Source organism: Cryptomeria japonica, chromosome 4 (assembly GCF_030272615.1).
Source record: "Cryptomeria japonica chromosome 4, Sugi_1.0, whole genome shotgun sequence".
Taxonomy (NCBI): domain Eukaryota; kingdom Viridiplantae; phylum Streptophyta; class Pinopsida; order Cupressales; family Cupressaceae; genus Cryptomeria; species Cryptomeria japonica.
The window spans coordinates 457,085,955-457,104,847 of record NC_081408.1 but is presented as its reverse complement, the minus strand read 5'-3'; positions in this window follow the sequence as shown (position 1 = coordinate 457,104,847).

Here is an 18,893-nt window from a genome sequence, read left to right as displayed (position 1 = left end):
CATATAGTGTCCTAAGGGGTCATAGGACACCATATGACCCCTTAGGACACAATACAACCCCTTAGGACACAAAATAAACCCTAACGACACCTAAGGGATCATATAGTTTCTTAAGGGATCATAGGACACCATATGACTTTTTAGCACACCATATGACCCCTAGCGACACCATATGGTGTCCTAAGGGGTCATATGGTATCCTAAGGGGTCATATGGTGTCCTAAGGAGTCATAGAACACCATATGACCCCTTAGGACACCATACGACACATAACAACACCAAATGGTGTCCTAAGGGTTCATATGGTGTGCTAAGGGGTCATAGGATACCATATGACCCCTTAGGATACCATACAACCCATAGCACCATATAGTGTCCCAAGGGGTCATATGGTGTCCTAAGGGGTCATAGGACACCATATGATGCATTAGGACACAATACAACCCCTAATGACACCTAAGGTGTCATATAGTGTCCTAAGGGGTCATAGAACACCATACGACCCCTTACGACACCATATGGTGTCCTAAGGGGTCATATGGTATCCTAAGGGGCCATATAACACCATATGACCCCTTAAAACACAAGAAGACCTATAACGACACAATATGGTGTCCTAAGGGGTCATATGGTGTCACGAGACACCATATGACCCCTTAGGACACAATATGACTCCTAATGATACCTAAGGGGCCATATGGTGTCCTAAGGGATTATATGATGTTCTAGGAACCTTTAGGACACAATATGACCCCTTAGCACACCACACAACCCCTAACGACACCACATGGTTTCCTAAGGGGTCGTAGGACACCATATGACTCGTTAAGACACATTATGACCCCTAACAACACTTAAGGGGTCATATTGTGTCCTAAGGGGTCATAGGACACCATATGACCCCTAACAACACAGAATGATGCCTAACAATACCTAAGGGGTCATATGGTGTTCTAAGGGGTCATAGGACACCATATGACCCCTTACACCATACGACCCCTAATGGAACCATATGGTATCCTAAGGGATCATATGGTGTCCTAAGGGGTCATAGAACACCATATGACCCCTTAGGACACCATACAATGCATAATGACACCATATGGTGTCCTAAGGGGTCATAGGACACCATATCACCCCTTAGGAGACCATATGACTCATAACAACATAATATGGTGTGCTAAGGGGTCATAGAGCACCATATGACCCCTTAAAACACCATACGACCCATAATGAGACCATGTGGTGTCCTAAGGGGTCATAAGACACAATATAACCCCTTAGGACATAATATGACCCCTAACGATGTCATATAGTGTCCTAAGGGGTTATAGGACACCATATGACCCCTTAGGACACAATACGACCCCTTAGGACACAAAATAAACCCTAACGACACTTAAGGGGCAATATAGTTTCCTAAGGGGTCATAGGACACCATATGACTCCTTAGCACACCATACGACCCCTAACGACACCATATGGTGTCCTAAGGGGTCATATGGTATCCTAAGGGGTCATATGGTATCCTAAGGGGTCATAGAACACCATATGGCCCCTTAGGACACCATACGACACATAACAACACAAAATGGTGTCCTAAGGGGTCATAGGACACCATATGACCCCTTAGGACATAATACGACCCCTTAGGACACAATATAAACCCTAATGACACCTAAGGGGTCATATAGTTTCCTAAGGGTTCATAGGACACCATATGACTCCTTAGCACACCATACGACCCCTAATGACACCATATGGTGTCCTAATGGGTCATATGGTATCCTAGGGGGTCATATTCATATGGTGTCCTAAGGGGTCATAGAAAACCATATGACCCCTTTGGACACCATACGACACATAACAACACCAAATGGTGTCTTAAGGGGTCATATCATGTCCTAAGGGGTCATAGGACACCATATGACTCCTTAGGAGACCATATGACCCATAACAACACCATATGTTGTCCTTAGGGGTCATAGAACACCATATGACCCCTTATGACACCATATGACCCATAACAATACCATACGGTGTCTTAAGGAATCATAAGACACCATATGACCCCTTAAAACACAATATGACCCCTAACAACATCGTATAGTGTCCTAAGGGGTCATAGGACACCATATGACCCCTTGTGACACAATATGTCCCCTAACAACATCATATAGTGTCCTAAGGGGTCATATGGTGTCCTAAGGGGTTATAGAACACCATATGACCCCTTAGGACACCATAAGACGCATAACGACACCATATGATGTCCCAAGGAGTAATATGGTGTCCTAAAGGGTCACGAGACACCTTATGACCTCTTAAGACATCGTATCACCCCTAACAAAACGTAATGGATCATATGGTGTCTAAGGGGTCATACAATGTCCTGTGACCCCTTAGAACACAATATGGCCCCTTAGCACACCATACAACCCCCCATGACACCATATGGTGTCCTAAGGGGTCATAGGACACCATATGACCTATTCGGATACAATATGATCCCTAACAATACCTAAGGGGTCATATGGTGTCTTAAGGGGTCATATGATACCATATGACCCCTTAACACACCATACAACCCCTAACGACACCATATGGTGTCCTAAAGGCTCATAGAACACCATATGACCCCTTAGGACACCATAAGACCCATAACAACATCATATGGTGTCCTAAAGGTTCATGAGACACCATATGACCCTTTAGGACACAATATGACCCCTAACAACACCTGAGGGGTCATATGGTTTCCTAATGAGTCATATGATGTCCTATGGCCCTTTAAGATACAAACCCCTTAGCACACCATATAACCCCTAACAATGCCATATGGTATCCTAAGGGGTTATAAGATGTCATATGGTATCCTAAGGTGTTATAAGATACCATATGACCCGTTAGGACACAATATGACTCCTAACAACACCTAAGGGGTTAGAAGACACCATATGAACCTCTAGGACACAATATAACCTCTAACGACACCTAATGGGTCATATGGTGTCCTAAGTAGTCATAAGACGTCCTATGACCCCTTAAGACACAATATGACCCCTTAGCACACCATACAATCCCTAACAACACCATATGGTGTCCTAAGGGGTCATAAGACACCATATGACCTGTTAGGACACAATATGACCCCAAACAACACCTAAGAGATCATATGGTTTCCTAAGGGGTCATAGGACACCATATGACCCCTTAGGACACAATATGACCCCTAACGACACCTTAGGGATCATATGGTGTCCTCAGTGGTCATATGATATCTTATGACCCCTTAGCACACCATACAAACCCTAACGACACCATATGGTATCCTAAGGGGTCATAGGATACCATATGACCCCTTAGGACACCATATGACCCATAACAACACCATATAGTGTTTTAAGGAGTCATATGGCGTCCTAAGAGATCATAGGACACTATATGACCCTTTAAGACACAATATGACCCCTTAGCACACCATATGACCCCTAACAACATCATATGGTGTCCTAAGGGTTCACAGGACACCATATGACACATTAGGACACAATATGACCCCTAATGACACCTAAGGGGTCATATGGTAAAGTTGGAGGTGAGGATAGGCATGACAGAGAGATGGTATTTGGGGAAGAGAGAATTAGAGAGAGTTGGGGGTAATTAGGGGTTGGGAGGAGAGGGGGGATGGGAAAGTATCAACAAAGGGAGAGAGGGAGAGATGAGGATATAGGTTCAAAGAGAGAGGTCTAGAGAGAAGGTAATCAGGGGAAGGGGAGGGGGAGAGAGAGGGAGGGAGTATCAACAAATGAAGAGGGGGGAGAGATGGGGAGAGATCCCCCTGATTACCCTCTCTCTAGTCCATCTCTTTGTTAATACTTCCCTCTTCCCCACTGCTCCCCCTAATTATCCTCTCTCTATCACTCTCTTCACCTCTCTCCACATCTCTGTCTCTCTCCTTTTGTTGATACTTACTCTTCTCCCTCTCTTCTTATCCAATAATTACACCCAACTCTCTCTCACATTATTTCTTTCCCTCAATTACCCTTGATCACCTCTCTCCTCCTATGGGTTTATAGATACTTCCCTCTCCCCCTATCCCCACCCCCTAATTACTCTCTATGTCTCTCTTCATCTCTGTCCCCATCTCTCTTCTCTCTTTGTTGATACTTTACCCTCTCCCCCTCTCCTCCTACCCCTAATAATCTCAAACTCTCCCTCTCATTCTCTCTTCACCCCAATCACCCCCTCCCTCTCTCTCTTCGCCTTCCACATAATTACCTCTAGCTCTCTCTCTCACACTCTCTCTTCCCCCCAATTAATCTCTCTTTCTCAACTCTCTCCCCCTCTCCTTTTTTTGATACTTCCCTACGCCTCTCCTTGTCCCCTCTGAATTTTGTTGCTAGAGATGAGAAGGAAATGCAGAGAGACTAGTCTAGATCTTAGGGAAGAGAGAGTGACATAGAGGAGGAAATTATAAAGAGGTAGAAATATAAGCACCTTGTAGAGCTTGAGAGAATGAAAGAGGTATTCAATGACAGTTAGAGATATAGGTCTAGAGAGATGTATAAATATGGACAAAAGAGAGGGCGAAAGAAACAAATAGGTGGAGTGACAGGTTTAGGTGAGAGAGGTGGAGAAAGGAACAAACATAGATAACATGGTTTATCAAAATTTATCGAACTCAATAAAATTCATAAATTTTCTATTATTAATTAATTACTTATTTTGTTTATTTTGAGATGATTGTTACAAAAATTCATGCAATAGGGAAATCATATGAAAAAGTCATGAGTTTTTTATGTTTTAAAAATGAAGGATGAATTTAAATGAATTATAATTTTTTTTTAAAACAAATAATTGAAAATATACCTATTCCATATCATAGAGCTCTTAATTACCTTTCCAACGCCTGTAAAAAATCAAAATTTTGATATAAAACACAAAAGTTATGCCCAATTTACTAAAATATATTTTTTTATTTTTTCAAAAACGGATATCCGATTTTAACAGATATCTGATTTTAAAACATAAATTTTTCCCTCCATCTTTTCGTTCGGGTTTTCTTTGGGATTTGGCTTGGAAGTGACAAGCCTGGAAAGTCAACTGAAAAAATGTGTTTTTCAGTATTCCTTGATTTTCCAGACTTTACACTGGTGGCTGACGACTTTTTTTATATTTAAAATTGATAAAACGAAATGGGTTTTTTAAGGATGTTCTCAACTTTCCAACAATATAAGGCTTGTCCTATTTCAACTTTAATAAATAATAATTATTTATTTTCTAATTGAATTCTGACAAAAGTCCTGATTGATAGACTGATAGAAAAACACTCATAACTTTCAAACCGCATAACATTTTTTGAATCCGAAACATGTGTCACATCCTATACTTCGTCTACTATAGGGAAAAAAAAAATAAAATTTCATAAGGTTTTGACCAAGTTAAGGTGGTCAGATGTAGGAGTTTCCGAATTTCTGAAAAGCTATAATAAAAAAATTATAAAAAATTATTTACTTTATAGAAAATTATAAAAAAAATATGCGTCACATCCGTACATGAGTCTAATACTTATATTATAAATATTATAAAAAAATATTATGATTTTATTGTGATTAGGGTGGTCAGACATACACCTACTTCTTATCTTTTTCCTGAAATTTTTGTACCACTATATCAAATAGGATTTAAAAAAAACAAAAAACAACTAGTAGCTTAGAAACTACATTCAATTTTCTATAGATTCTCTTCTTAGATATTTTAAAAATAATGTTCATAACTTATTCAATTTTTCATGTCAAGTTGCATAACTCTGATTTTTTGAAATTTCATTGCCACTTAAGGGCCTGTTTTGGCACACCATGATCCTGCACATACCCACAACTTCTATTCCACAATCCACCTACATCCTTCAATCCACTTCCTATAGCTTGGCACAATTTTCCACTCCTCCCTCACCCATTAGTCAACCTAGTTTACAAGTCACCTTCGTGTCGACTTATGTGAACTACCTAGCCATCCATTCTCCCCATTCACCACCCAATCCACTGGTTCTCCACCATCATTCAATCAACATAGTCCACAACCTGCTTCCACACTATCATATGTGAACTATCTTGTCTTCCAACCATCTATGAATTCCAACCATTTTTTTACTGCTACGACTGATAAATTAAATACAAGAAATAGTAATGTACATGACAATGCATGCCAGACACTATAGTAAAACATATCTTTATTCGCACATGCAATTATTACAAAGAAGAAGACCAGAGATGGTTGAACAAGGATCACAATTGACCCAACTATATTGTACTACCTTCCTTGGTGGTACACAACATGTTTAAAAGACCCAATGGTTGTCGAGAGGAACACAACCATCAACCAACTGACACATTAACTACCCGGGAGTGACAACCCACTTAATACAAATAATTAATACATTGGCAGATAACAAATATTATCAAACATTATAATAGGCATTTTATGCCAATTACACCATCCACCACAACTTCAAATATGAAAGTCTCTCACTCCAAACACCCTCCAAGGACTAATCACAAAGGAGTTGTCACAAAATCCAGCTCTTAAAATTGACAAGTCATCTCACCCCACTCCATCATGTGAGGCCACTATTAATGAGGCCCTTCCACCTCCCACACTTATCATTCCTCTTCCACCTCATAATGCCATCAAAACCCTCCCATCCATTGACATCATACAATCACAATGTAAGGACCTGCTAGTCCTAACCTTAGGATAACTAACATAATTAATTCCTAAGTAAATCTAACATACATTTATTAAAGTCTATATACATTTGCAAATTTTAACATAAAGTAAGATCCATAAGTTAACAAGTATGAAGAAATAGGAAATATCATGGCAAATGGATAAATATTTCAGCCAATTAGTTAGTGAACATATGGATGAGATAAATTAAGATAACCAAAAGTTAATATGCATGAAAAACCTACGAATTCCCAAGTTAAATTCAATGAATATAATGCACTAAAGTTAATGCGCTTAAGAATTTATCAAACTTTCGTTAGCATCAATTAAATCATGCATTCATAAAAGAAATAAAAGACAACTCATCAATGAAACACATAAACAATGAGTCATGCACATGATTGACACATGTTAGTAGGTTAGTGGTTTACTATGTTTCCTTACTTTCCCGTTAGTTACATCTCTCATGGCGACTTCCTATCGCATTTACATCATTAGACCTCATAGGTCTTTCTCATGGCTTACCTAGCTTAAAATCAAGAGACCTCATTGTTCTATTACAATGATTCAATAATACAACATACATTTAATACATAGGATTTTACAATGATATAATATGAATCTTTGTTTCCGGATGTAGCGTCTTCGTTGTCATTGGGCTCACCTCCATCTGCAATTTGGAAGATGAACATATGACCTAGGCGTTTTATCCACCCAAAAAAATGAAGCTTACGCCTCCCGGTGCTCATGACAAGCTCCCGTCCCTCACGATGGAGTTTCCTAGCAAACCGACATCAACTTTTGAGTATGAAACCTATGCGTGCATGCATATATTCGTTGCTGATAATTTCGAACAAATTGATTATGGTAAGAAGTTTAATCTAAAAAAATAAGTAGTAACTAATCAAATCAAATAAAATGAAGGGAGGAGGATTAGCAGAAGAAATCGACCAAGTCTAATACTGTGTAAATCAAAATATATCAGAACTATCAATGGCAGGAAATCAAATAAAACCAACCAAATGATCAATTATAATGCGATTCTATCTATTGTAATACAGAGCCAAAGAACTATACCCCTTAGGAGTCGGTTTGGCTCTGCAAAATCAGTCTATCAACAAAATCATGAAGTGAGTTTTCAGAAGAAAAAAAAAATCGAACTGCAAAGAATAGGTAGGTAAACAAATAGTCATTAATATTTGAAGGGGGTTCACAAAGTAAAAGGTAGAGGGAAATAGATTGGAGGGTGCGATTCACACTTCCAGGAATCGACTATGCCCAGTTAGCAAATTTTCCAGCCAAAAAATTAAAACCCAATACATGCAGATCAACCCAACACAGAAAAAAGAAAAAATTGGGGTGCAATGTCAACCCCCATAGAGATTGACTTGTAGGCCAAACAAAGAAATTGGAAAAACTATGACCAATATGGTTAATTTGCAATTTGAGTAAGCAGTCAAAAATAATTAAGAAGGATCCTACAAGAAATCAAAACATGGAAAAATCAGTTACCAGAATTATCTTATCTCAATCCACCATCAAATTCCACTCCATCATACATCACTCCACCCTCGTTGACTCCATCATACATCAACCCACCTTCATCAACCCCATCTTACATTAATCCATCACCATCCACTCCACCCTATCTCAATCCACCATATTCCATTCCCTCCTACATTCCCACAACTTCTATTCCACAATCCACCTACATCCCTCAATCCACTTCCTATAGCGTGTCACAATTTGCCACTCCTCCTTCACCCTTTAGTCAACCTAGTTCACAAGTCACCTTCGTGTCGGCTTATGTGAACTACTTAGCCATCCCATTCTCCCCATTCACCACCCAATCCAATGGTTCTCCACCATCATTCAATCAACATAGTCCACAACCCGCTTCCACACCATCATATGTGAACTATATTGTCTTCCCACCATCTATGAATTCCAACCATTTTTTTACTGCTACGACTGATAAATTAAATACAAGAAATAGTAATGTACATGACAATGCATGTCAGACACCATAGTAAAATATATCTTTATTTGCACATGCAATTATTACAGAGAAGAAGACCAGAGATGGTCGGACAAGGATTACAATTGACCCAGCTATATTGTACTACCTTCCTTGGTGGTACACAACATATTTAAAGGACCCAACGGTTGCCGAGAGGAACACAACCATCAACCAACTGACACATTAACTACCCGAGAGTGACAACCCACTTAATACAAATAATTAATACATTGGCAGATAACAAATATGATCAAACATTATAATTGGCATTTTATGCCAACTACACCATCCACCACAACTTCAAATATGAAAGTCTCTCACTCCAAACACCCTCCAAGGACTAATCACAAGGGAGATGTTACAAAATCTAGCTCTTAAAATTGACAAGTCATGTCACCCCACACCATCATGTGAGGCCACTATTAATGAGGCCCTTCCACCTCCCATACTTTATCATTCCTCTTCCACCTCATAACGCCATCAAAACCCTCCCATCCATTGACATCATACAATCACAATGTAAGGACCGCTAGTCCTAACCTTAGAATAACTAACATAATTAATTCCTAAGTAAATCTAACATACATTTATTAAAGTCTACATACATTTTCAAATTTTAACATATTTTAAGATCCATAAGTTAACAAGTATGAAGAAATAGGAAATATCATGACAAATGGATAAATATTTCAACCAATTAGTTAGTGAACATATGGATGAGATAAATTAAGATAACCAAAAGTTAATATGCATGAAAAACCTACGAATTCCCAAGTTAAATTCAATGAATATAATGCACTAAAGTTAATGCGCTTAAGAATTTATCAAACTTTCGTTAGCATCAATTAAATCATGCATTCATAAAAGAAATAAAAGACAACTCATCAATGAAACACATAAACAATGAGTCATGCACATGATTGACACATGTTAGTAGGTTAGTGGTTTACTATGTTTCCTTACTTTCCCGTTAGTTACATCTCTCATGGCGACTTCTTATCGCATTTACATCATTAGACCTCATAGGTCTTTCTCATGGCTTACCTAGCTTAAAATCAAGAGACCTCATTGTTCTATTACAATGATTCAATAATACAACACACATTTAATACATAGGATTTTACAATGATATAATATGAATCTTTGTTTCCGGATGTAGCGTCTTCGTTGTCATTGGGCTCACCTCCATCTGCAATTTGGAAGATGAACATATGACCTAGGCGTTTTATCCACCCAAAAAACTGAAGCTTACGCCTCCCGGCGCTCATGACAAGCTCCCGTCCCTCACAACGGAGTTTCCTAGCAAACCGACATCAACTTTCGGGTATGGAACCTGTGCGTGCATGTAGTATCTAACAACCAAACTGTTGAACTTAACTACATGTGCTATGGCAAGGAGTAATTAAATTAAGTTTTTGGCCAATTAAGTTATATATATATATAATCTTAATTTTATAAACACATCCCATATGTTAATATATAAATATATTTATACATATATTCGTTGCTGATAATTTCGAACAGATTGATTATGGTTAGAAGTTTAATCTAAAAAATAAACTAGTAACTAATCAAATCAAATCAAATGAAGGGAGGAGGATTAGCAGAAGAAATCGGCCAAGTGTAATACTGTGTAAATCAAAATATATCAGAACTATCAATGGCAGGAAATCAAATAAAACCAACCAAACGATCAATTATACTGCGATTCTATCTATTGTAATACAGAGCCAAAGAATTATACCCCTCAGGAGTCGGTTTGGCTCTGCAAAATCAGTCTATCAACAAAATCATGAAGTGAGTTTTCAGAAAAAAAAAAAATCGAACTGCAGAGAATAGGTAGGTAAACAAATAGTCATTAATATTTGACGGGGGTTCACAAAGTAAAAGGTAGAGGGAAATAGATTGGAGGGTGCGATTCGCACTTCCAGGAATCGACTATGCCCAGTTAGCAAATTTTCCAGCCATAAAATTTAAAACCCAATACATGCAGATCGACCCAACACAGAAAAAAGAAAAAATTGGGGTGCAATTTCAACCCCCATAGAGATTGACTTGCATTGCAGGCCAAACAAAGAAATCAGAAAAACTATGACCAATATGGTTAATTTGCAATTTGAATAAGCAGTCAAAAATAATTAAGAAGGAACCTGTAGGAAATCAAAACATGGAAAAATTAGTTACCAGAATTATTTAGCTGATAACGTGGTGAAAGAGGAGGAGAAAGGACGTGTTATCCCTGCAGAAGGCTGATCTCCCCAAGTCGCTCCTTGCAGGCCGATAGATATGCTGAAAGAGTGGAGGAAGGGGGGAGCGATAACCAAAGAAATACTCCCTGACAAAAGTAGTGAATGGGGGGCGATGTTGGTCTCCTTGGCAACGTGGTGAAAGGAAATGGAAGAAGGCAACGTGGTTTCCAGCAGAGAAATTGAACTCCACAACTCCTTCGTAGCCCCAAGAATCGGCCTGGGTGAATGGAGAAGGGGGCGATGATGGGAAAAGCCCCTCCCAAGATATCGATTTTACCTTACACTGCCACCCAATTCAGACAGTTCAATTTTCCCAATTCTCTGACTTGTCTCTAAAATGATATCACAGACTTGTTTAAAAACTACCATTGGCTGAGAGAAGTGTGGATCTAGATTGGATAAATTCAGGAGTGAATGGGGAGTTGGAGTGGAGAAATCAGAATTTGATTAACCAGTTATGAAATGCAAAAAGAGAGTTGACAGGAAGTTACAGATAGTTTGACTCTATGTTCTAAATTTTAATATTTTATCTTTCAAAAATCTTAATTCGAATTTAACATTGGCTTGTCTCCAACATGTAAACGAAGCACTTCAAGTGGCCCAAACAAATGGAAGTGATAATACGCTTGACATATCGATGAATATGAATGCATGATGGGTGTAATTTTGGGCGTTGTATAGCCTGTTCCATAAACATAGCCATATGAAGAGAAAATAATGAGCCCTCTCAGAATGAATATGGATTTTATTTAACCTCCATGTACATAACCATATGTCAAAAAAACCTCAAAATCAGGAAGTGACTTCAATCCATGAAAAGTTTGAAAATAGGCATGGTAAGGGCTCAAAACTCCACGTTTTCCCTTCGTCTTCTCCTTGGTGCGTGGGTACTTTTTTTCAACATGGGCTCCCTTCTTGGAAATTTTCAATAAGACATGATGAATTCGACTATTTTCATGCATTGGAAACTCCATTTCTTTAGCTTATAAAAAACCCAATACCATATTTTGCAAAGGACTTAATGACTTCATTAACCAATGACATAGGGGTAAACACGACCTTTAAAGATTTCAAAAGTAACGCGATGAGTTGATTAAAGGTTATTTGGGACCAATGATCAAATAGACTAATAATAGCATAATGCTCATCATCACATTATTAGCACTCACACTTCTTCTTTCTTAAATATATTTCTTTTACCAGATTATCTATGATTAATATTTCTTCTTGTTCACTTCAACCTACTACATTTGATTTTAACTAATTCTTTCTATCCTATTTTTTTTCCATTTGCCATTCTTTTCTCAATAGATTTCTCATTCATATCTTTCACCCTCACATACCATCTCGAGGGGGCATCTCCCTAACCATCATGCCACTTTGGACATCCCCACTCTTTCATTTAGATTTCCCATCCATATCTTTCACCCTTGCATGCCATCTTGAAGGGGCATCTTCCTAACCATTATGTCACTTTGGACATCCTCATATATCTCGTATTTCTCTTCTTCTGCTTTCTTTGAGAAACCACTACTTTTAGTCATAACAACCTTTCAAAGGGGCAATTGGAAACACCTAGATTTCACTTAATGTTGTAATCAACTTATCATCTCATCTATGTGCTAATTTCATCATGCTAAATCTGAAATCACCAATATTGATTAATTAATCATATAATACTAATTAATTAATTTCATTTAAAATATCCCTATCATTATCATATAAATTTATTAGTTGACTCCTAATTAATCCACACATATATTATTAAAATAAATAAATAATTCTAATTATCCTCACTTACATTCTACTTTATGTTAGTTTAGTTAACTAATCAGTTAATCAAGTTAGCTCCAAATCAAATTAGTTGACTAAATGATCAAGTTAGTTATCTAGTCAATCAATCTATCTAACTAAATAATTTACTTGACTGATTAATGAAGAGAGCTAACTAGTCAACTAGGTTAATTAACTAAATAATAAAATTAGTCAAGTCTAAATCAATTCTCCTATTTAAAATTTAATCAAACTAATCTTTGACCCATCATTCCTAATCATAAACATGTTGGAAAATATATTGCATATTTGTTTGAGCATCCACACTTTTCCAAAAGCATTAGAAAGTCCTAATTATGTTGCATTTGAAATTTGCCTATAGTTCAAAGTTTGATTTCAATTATTGTGTTTTGATTTATTTTATTGCTCTAAATTCATACTTATATGGACATTGTTTAGGAGTTAGTTGATTCAATAGATGAATAGGCTCTTATATATCAAAATTCCTTTAACAAATTGGATTAACATAATAATATTGAAGACAATACTTTTCAACATGCAAATGACATATGTGCAAATGTGATTTTGTTCTTCTTTTAGAAATCAGAATTTTCTCTAGTCACTCTTTTTATCCTATAAATCTAGTATATGAATTCATTACACATTGAATCTTTTTAAATATATCCAAACATACCAATAAAGCACACATATGTCTACCAAATTACCTATTAATAACTAATAGAAAGGGTTCGAAAAATGTTGAAATTCAAATTTAATAATTTAAAATTTGGGTTCATTTTAGTGTATCAAGAGATTGAACCAAATCAATTTTATACCACTTAAAAATAAATTAAGAGCTAAAATATTAGTTTGAAATAGAAAACAAAAGTATAAAAATAAATCTCAATAAAAATATAATAATGATGATGATGAATGACAAATATATAAAAACTAAATGATACAAATAAGCTAAAACAAATGTGAATAAAAACAAGAATATATAAAGTAAATTTAATAATGTTACTTGCCTAGATAAATAACATGAACACAAAATTGAATGCAAAATGGTTCACGAATGTTGATTTCATAGTTACAAATATATTATTATTAATACTGTTCAAGTTAAATTTTTATTAGTTAGACTTATAAGATGTGACTATTTCAACCCATCTTTACACTGAAGGTGTACCCTATATGAGATAAACAGATTAACTTTACAGATCAAGAAATGAAAATACTCCTCCAACAATGCAAGACGATTGAATTCCTATTAGCCCTTGATTTTCTAATTGTTTTTATTTGCGTTTTTCTATTTCGTCGACTAACAACTACGGGCGCTTGTGAGCTCCAAAAATGTGGGAATTAATCTTGATGATGGTGCCAATTGTTCTAGTTTTTCTCGGGGACAAGACAGGTGAGCGTGTAGATTTTGCCAGCAAGTATTAAGCACATGGTGCAAACGCACATCAACTTGCGCATGAATACTCGTCAACGAAACATATGTCAGAAGACGGCAATGGCTATGCAGCGGACAAAATGGCCCGCGCATGCCATGCCTTCTCCATGGATGCCCCCCATGTCCTGACCGCACGGTACTGCACCGCCTTCCGTCCTCCTGCGCAAACGTCGGGAACGACCAATCACTGTCCAATCAAACCATACACGTCCACCACCATCAATCCATCAGCTCCATAAGTTATATATTTAATTTTTTAATTTTTATTTATTTTAATATAATTGTATTATAATATATAATTATGTGATTTTAATATATATGTAAATTTTAATAATATTATTTTTTAACTTTTTAAAATACATTAGGTAAATAACAGTTTAATTTTTTAATTATATATTTCTTTTTTTAATAATAAATTTAATTTAAAAATAAAAGTAAAAAAGTTGTAATTAAGTAAAAATATGTGTAACTAATATAAAAATTTAACACATATATTCAAAAAATTATTAATATAACTTAAAAATAAAAGTATAATATAATTAAAAAGAAGCTTTAAAAAATATAAAAAATTTGTGTAACTTGGTTAAATATTTTTAACTAACTTAGTTACTTAGTTCCTTTTATTTTTAGTTTAGCAAATTTTTGATATTTCTTAACTTAAATATGTGTAACTTAGTTACTTAAATATTTTTAACTAAGTAACTTAGTTACTTTTAGTTTATTTTTTATTTTTTTTTTAACTTAAATATGTGTAACTAATCATTAATTTTAACTTACATATGTTAAAATCGCTTAATTAGTTATATATTATGGATGTTAAAATTTTACATTACTTACACATATTTTAATTTTATTTTTAAGTTATATTAATATTTTTTTAATATATATGTTAAATTTGTATATTTTGTATATTAGTTACATAGACTTAATTACACATATTTTTACTTTTATTTTTAAATGAAAAAATATCAAAAATATATATTTCATTGGTGCATAATTAAATCAAAATGAGGTTTGATCTTCAGCAGTCCATTTCCGCCATTCTTTATTTCCGCCTCCATAAATTATATTTAATTTAAAATAAAGAATTCTTCTTTTTTGCAACGTGTACGAATACTTTTGCATATAGTATATCTCACATCAAATAAATCAGCTTGTGGAATCTCAAAATACTTGCACAACATTTGTCCCGTGATTTCGTAAAAAAACATGAAATTTTATTATATATGTTATATTTATATTTTTTATTTTTAAATTAATTTTTATGATAAAGATTCTAATTTACTTTTTAATAATTTATTTTCATATTATAAAACTTTCTTTCTAAACAATACAAATATATATTAAATATTTATTTATATAATTAGAATCATAATTAATTAAACATTTATAAAAAAATAAATAAAATAAATTATTCTTATTATTTTAAATTATTTTTTATAAATTAAATGATAAATTTAAATAAGAATTTGATTGAAGGTAAAGTTTAATATTATATTTAAAATAAATTAAATGATGAGTTATAATTAATATTATATAAATATGATTTTACATTATGTAGAGAAATTTACTGTTCATGTATGTATGAGATAATACTTGATGTGCATATGGGGAGCATATCTAGTGAATGGAAAATAATAACAAAACCGAGGATGGCTCTGCATGTGCGTGGGTGTCGTGCTAGGGACGAAGTGCCCTAGCTTGTGTCCTGCGCTCTGCTTGCTTCGTTCCAGGGGGGGTTTCTTGCTTGTTGGGGGTCGATTTCTGCTTGCTCGTGGTCGGGTTTTCTGGGCTGCCGCAGGGTTTTTTTGCAGCCCTTTTCTGTTTCTTCTGCTCTGGGTTGTCTTTGGGGTGTGTGGGGTTTTGGGGTTGGGTTTTCCGCTCCTCTTCTTTTTCTTCTTTTGGTATTTTCTTTGGATCCATGGAGAATAAAGGAGTATCCTCTTCTAAGATGGTCTCTGGAGATCTGGATATGGCGGATCCATCTCATTTGATGCATGCATGTGGAAAGGAACACATTGGTCATTCACAATCAGGGGCAAGCATTTCTTCTTTGAAAGAGCCTTTTCACATGAAAAAGGTGAATGGTTATTTGGAGAGATCCCAAGATCGTCCAGTTCTGGTTATTAAACCTGAGCAAATTTCACAAGATGTTGAATATTGGTGCAACCATGCTCTCATATGCAAATTTATCGATCTTCGCCTCTCTATACCCATTTTAGAGTCTTGGGCACGTCGTGTCTAGAATCTTGAAGGAGACATGGAGCTACTTATGGCAGCCAATAACTATTTTTTGGTTATTTTTTCCAACCTGGCAGACATGAACAAGGCTTTTGAGGGTGGCCCTTATTTTTTCAAAAAGGCGGGACTCTTTATCAAACCTTGGCATATTGGCTTTAATTCTGCTGAGGAGCTTCCCTCTCATATGCTCGTTTGGATTCGATTGCCGAGGCTTCCGCTGGAGTTTTGGAGAGAAGATATTCTTCACTCAATGTCACTGCTTCTTGGTAAACCTGTGGGTTCGGCTTCACAAAATCAAGATCGAAAGGTAATTTCCTATGCTCGTATATGTGTAGAAGTTGATTTAAATAATCCTTTGCCAGACTCTATGGAAATATGTTTGGGGACATCTTCTTGGATCCAATAGTTGGACTATGAGACCCTGCCATTTAGATGTAGAATTTGTCACGAATATGGTCATTTACAACGGAGATGTACCAGAAATAAATCTTCAAAACCGACTATTTCCGATCCTCCTCACTCTGTTTTGGGGGAAGATAAGGGGAAAGCCCCTATGCCTAAAGGTCCTGCTGATAAAGATGGCTTCATTCTTGTGAAACCTCGAAATAAAGACAAGGGAAAGAAGAGAACTTGGTTGGATATGCAAAATGATGTCACCCTAAATAGGTTTGAGGTTCTAGAGGATTCGGTCCAAGAGGAAGGAGTTCCAGTTGAAATGTCCTTGGGTGCCCAATTTCAGCATAAGGTGTTGGATGGGGATTCCAAAAAAGAGGGTCGGGCCCTATCTTTGGAGAATCAACTGGATGTTCAAATGTTTACGGATTTGCCTTCCCATGTTCAGGACAACATAGATCTTAGTGAGTCACAGGTCCCTGAAGGTGCAGTGGTCATGGCGTCTACTCCTCCTTCCACTATAGTGGCCTCAAGTTCAGTGAAGAGTAACAAAGCCCCACCCGTTTTAGGCTTGCAGCAGAAGATCCTCAAAAAGGGTTCTTTAGACAAACCTTTAAGGAGTGGACGAAAAATGGATCAGGAAAAGGTTAAGCTTATTGGTGATACTTTGGTTGAGTTGGGGTTTGTGAAGCCCATTGATTCTCACTTCTCTCAACCACATAAATGATTGTGCTCTCATTGAATGTAAAGGGGTTGAACAACATCCCTAGACAAAAGGTTGTTCATAGATTAATTGACTCTGAGTCTCCTGATGTTGTTTTTTATTCAGGAAACCAGCCTTTCAGTGGATGGTTTGGCCAGTTGTGCTTTGTGTGTCTGGCCCCAGAGCCTTTGGCAAGGAGTGAGCTCTCATGGAAGTTCAGGGGGGGTTGCTTGCTTCTGGAACCTGAGGAAAGTTTCCCCTTTGTGGTGGTTTTCTAGCAGGTCTTCCATTTCTATGGTCGCTTCTAGCTTTGAGACTAGAGAAAGATGCCTCTTCTCTAATATTTATGCTCCTACTGATCTTGTGGGTAAGTCTCATCTTTGGGCTCACATCAATCTTGTTCGGGCTCAAGATCCTTTTCTCCCCTGGATTTTGGCTAGAGATTTTAATGTCGTTACTAGTTTGGAGGAAAAGCGAGGTGGGTTATTCAGGCTTGATCCTTCCTCAAATTTACTCAAAGATAATATTGGTCTCTTGAATCTCATTGATGTGAAGCCAATTAATGGTGTCTTTACATGTAATAATAGGAGGAGTGGTGTTGAGGCTATCTCTGAAAGGCTTGATTTTTGGTTTCCTGCTTTTGGGTGCATGATAGGTGGTCCACCAGTTTAGAAATTCTTGATTGGAGGGGTTCTGATCATTGGCCTATTAAGCTTTCTATTACATCTTTTAGAACCTCCAAAAATCCCTCTTTCAAATTTTAATTGATGTGGCTTCGTGAACAGTCATTGAGGGATCTTATGGTTGATTGGTGGTATGAAGGGGTGCTTGCCCACGGGTGGGTTATGTACTCCTTTGGGAAGAGATTACAACATGTAAAATATAGGCTGAAGAGGTGGAATAAACAATGTTTTGGGAACCTGCATAGACACAAGATGGCAACTCAATCCAAGCTAGATGAGGCTACGCATCAAATTAGGGATCAAGGGATGACTGTGGAGCTCAGTATGGCCGAGTCCCTTGCTCTAAAGGACTTAGAAGAGTGGGAGTTGCGTGAGGAGATTTTAACGAAACAAAAGTCTCGTGTGGATTGGCTCCAAGAAGGTGATAGAAACACTGCTTTTTTTCATAATTCTGTTAAGGCTCGTAGGTATGGTAACTCTATTACCTCTCTCATTTCTTCAGAAGGGGTTCATCTTTCATCTAAAGAAGAAATTGCTACGGAAGTTGTCAGTTTTTTTTCTAAACTGTTTACCAAAGAGGATCTTGAAGCTATGGTGGAAGAGAGGGCCATCTTGAACTGTATTCCCCCTCTTGTCTCTGTTG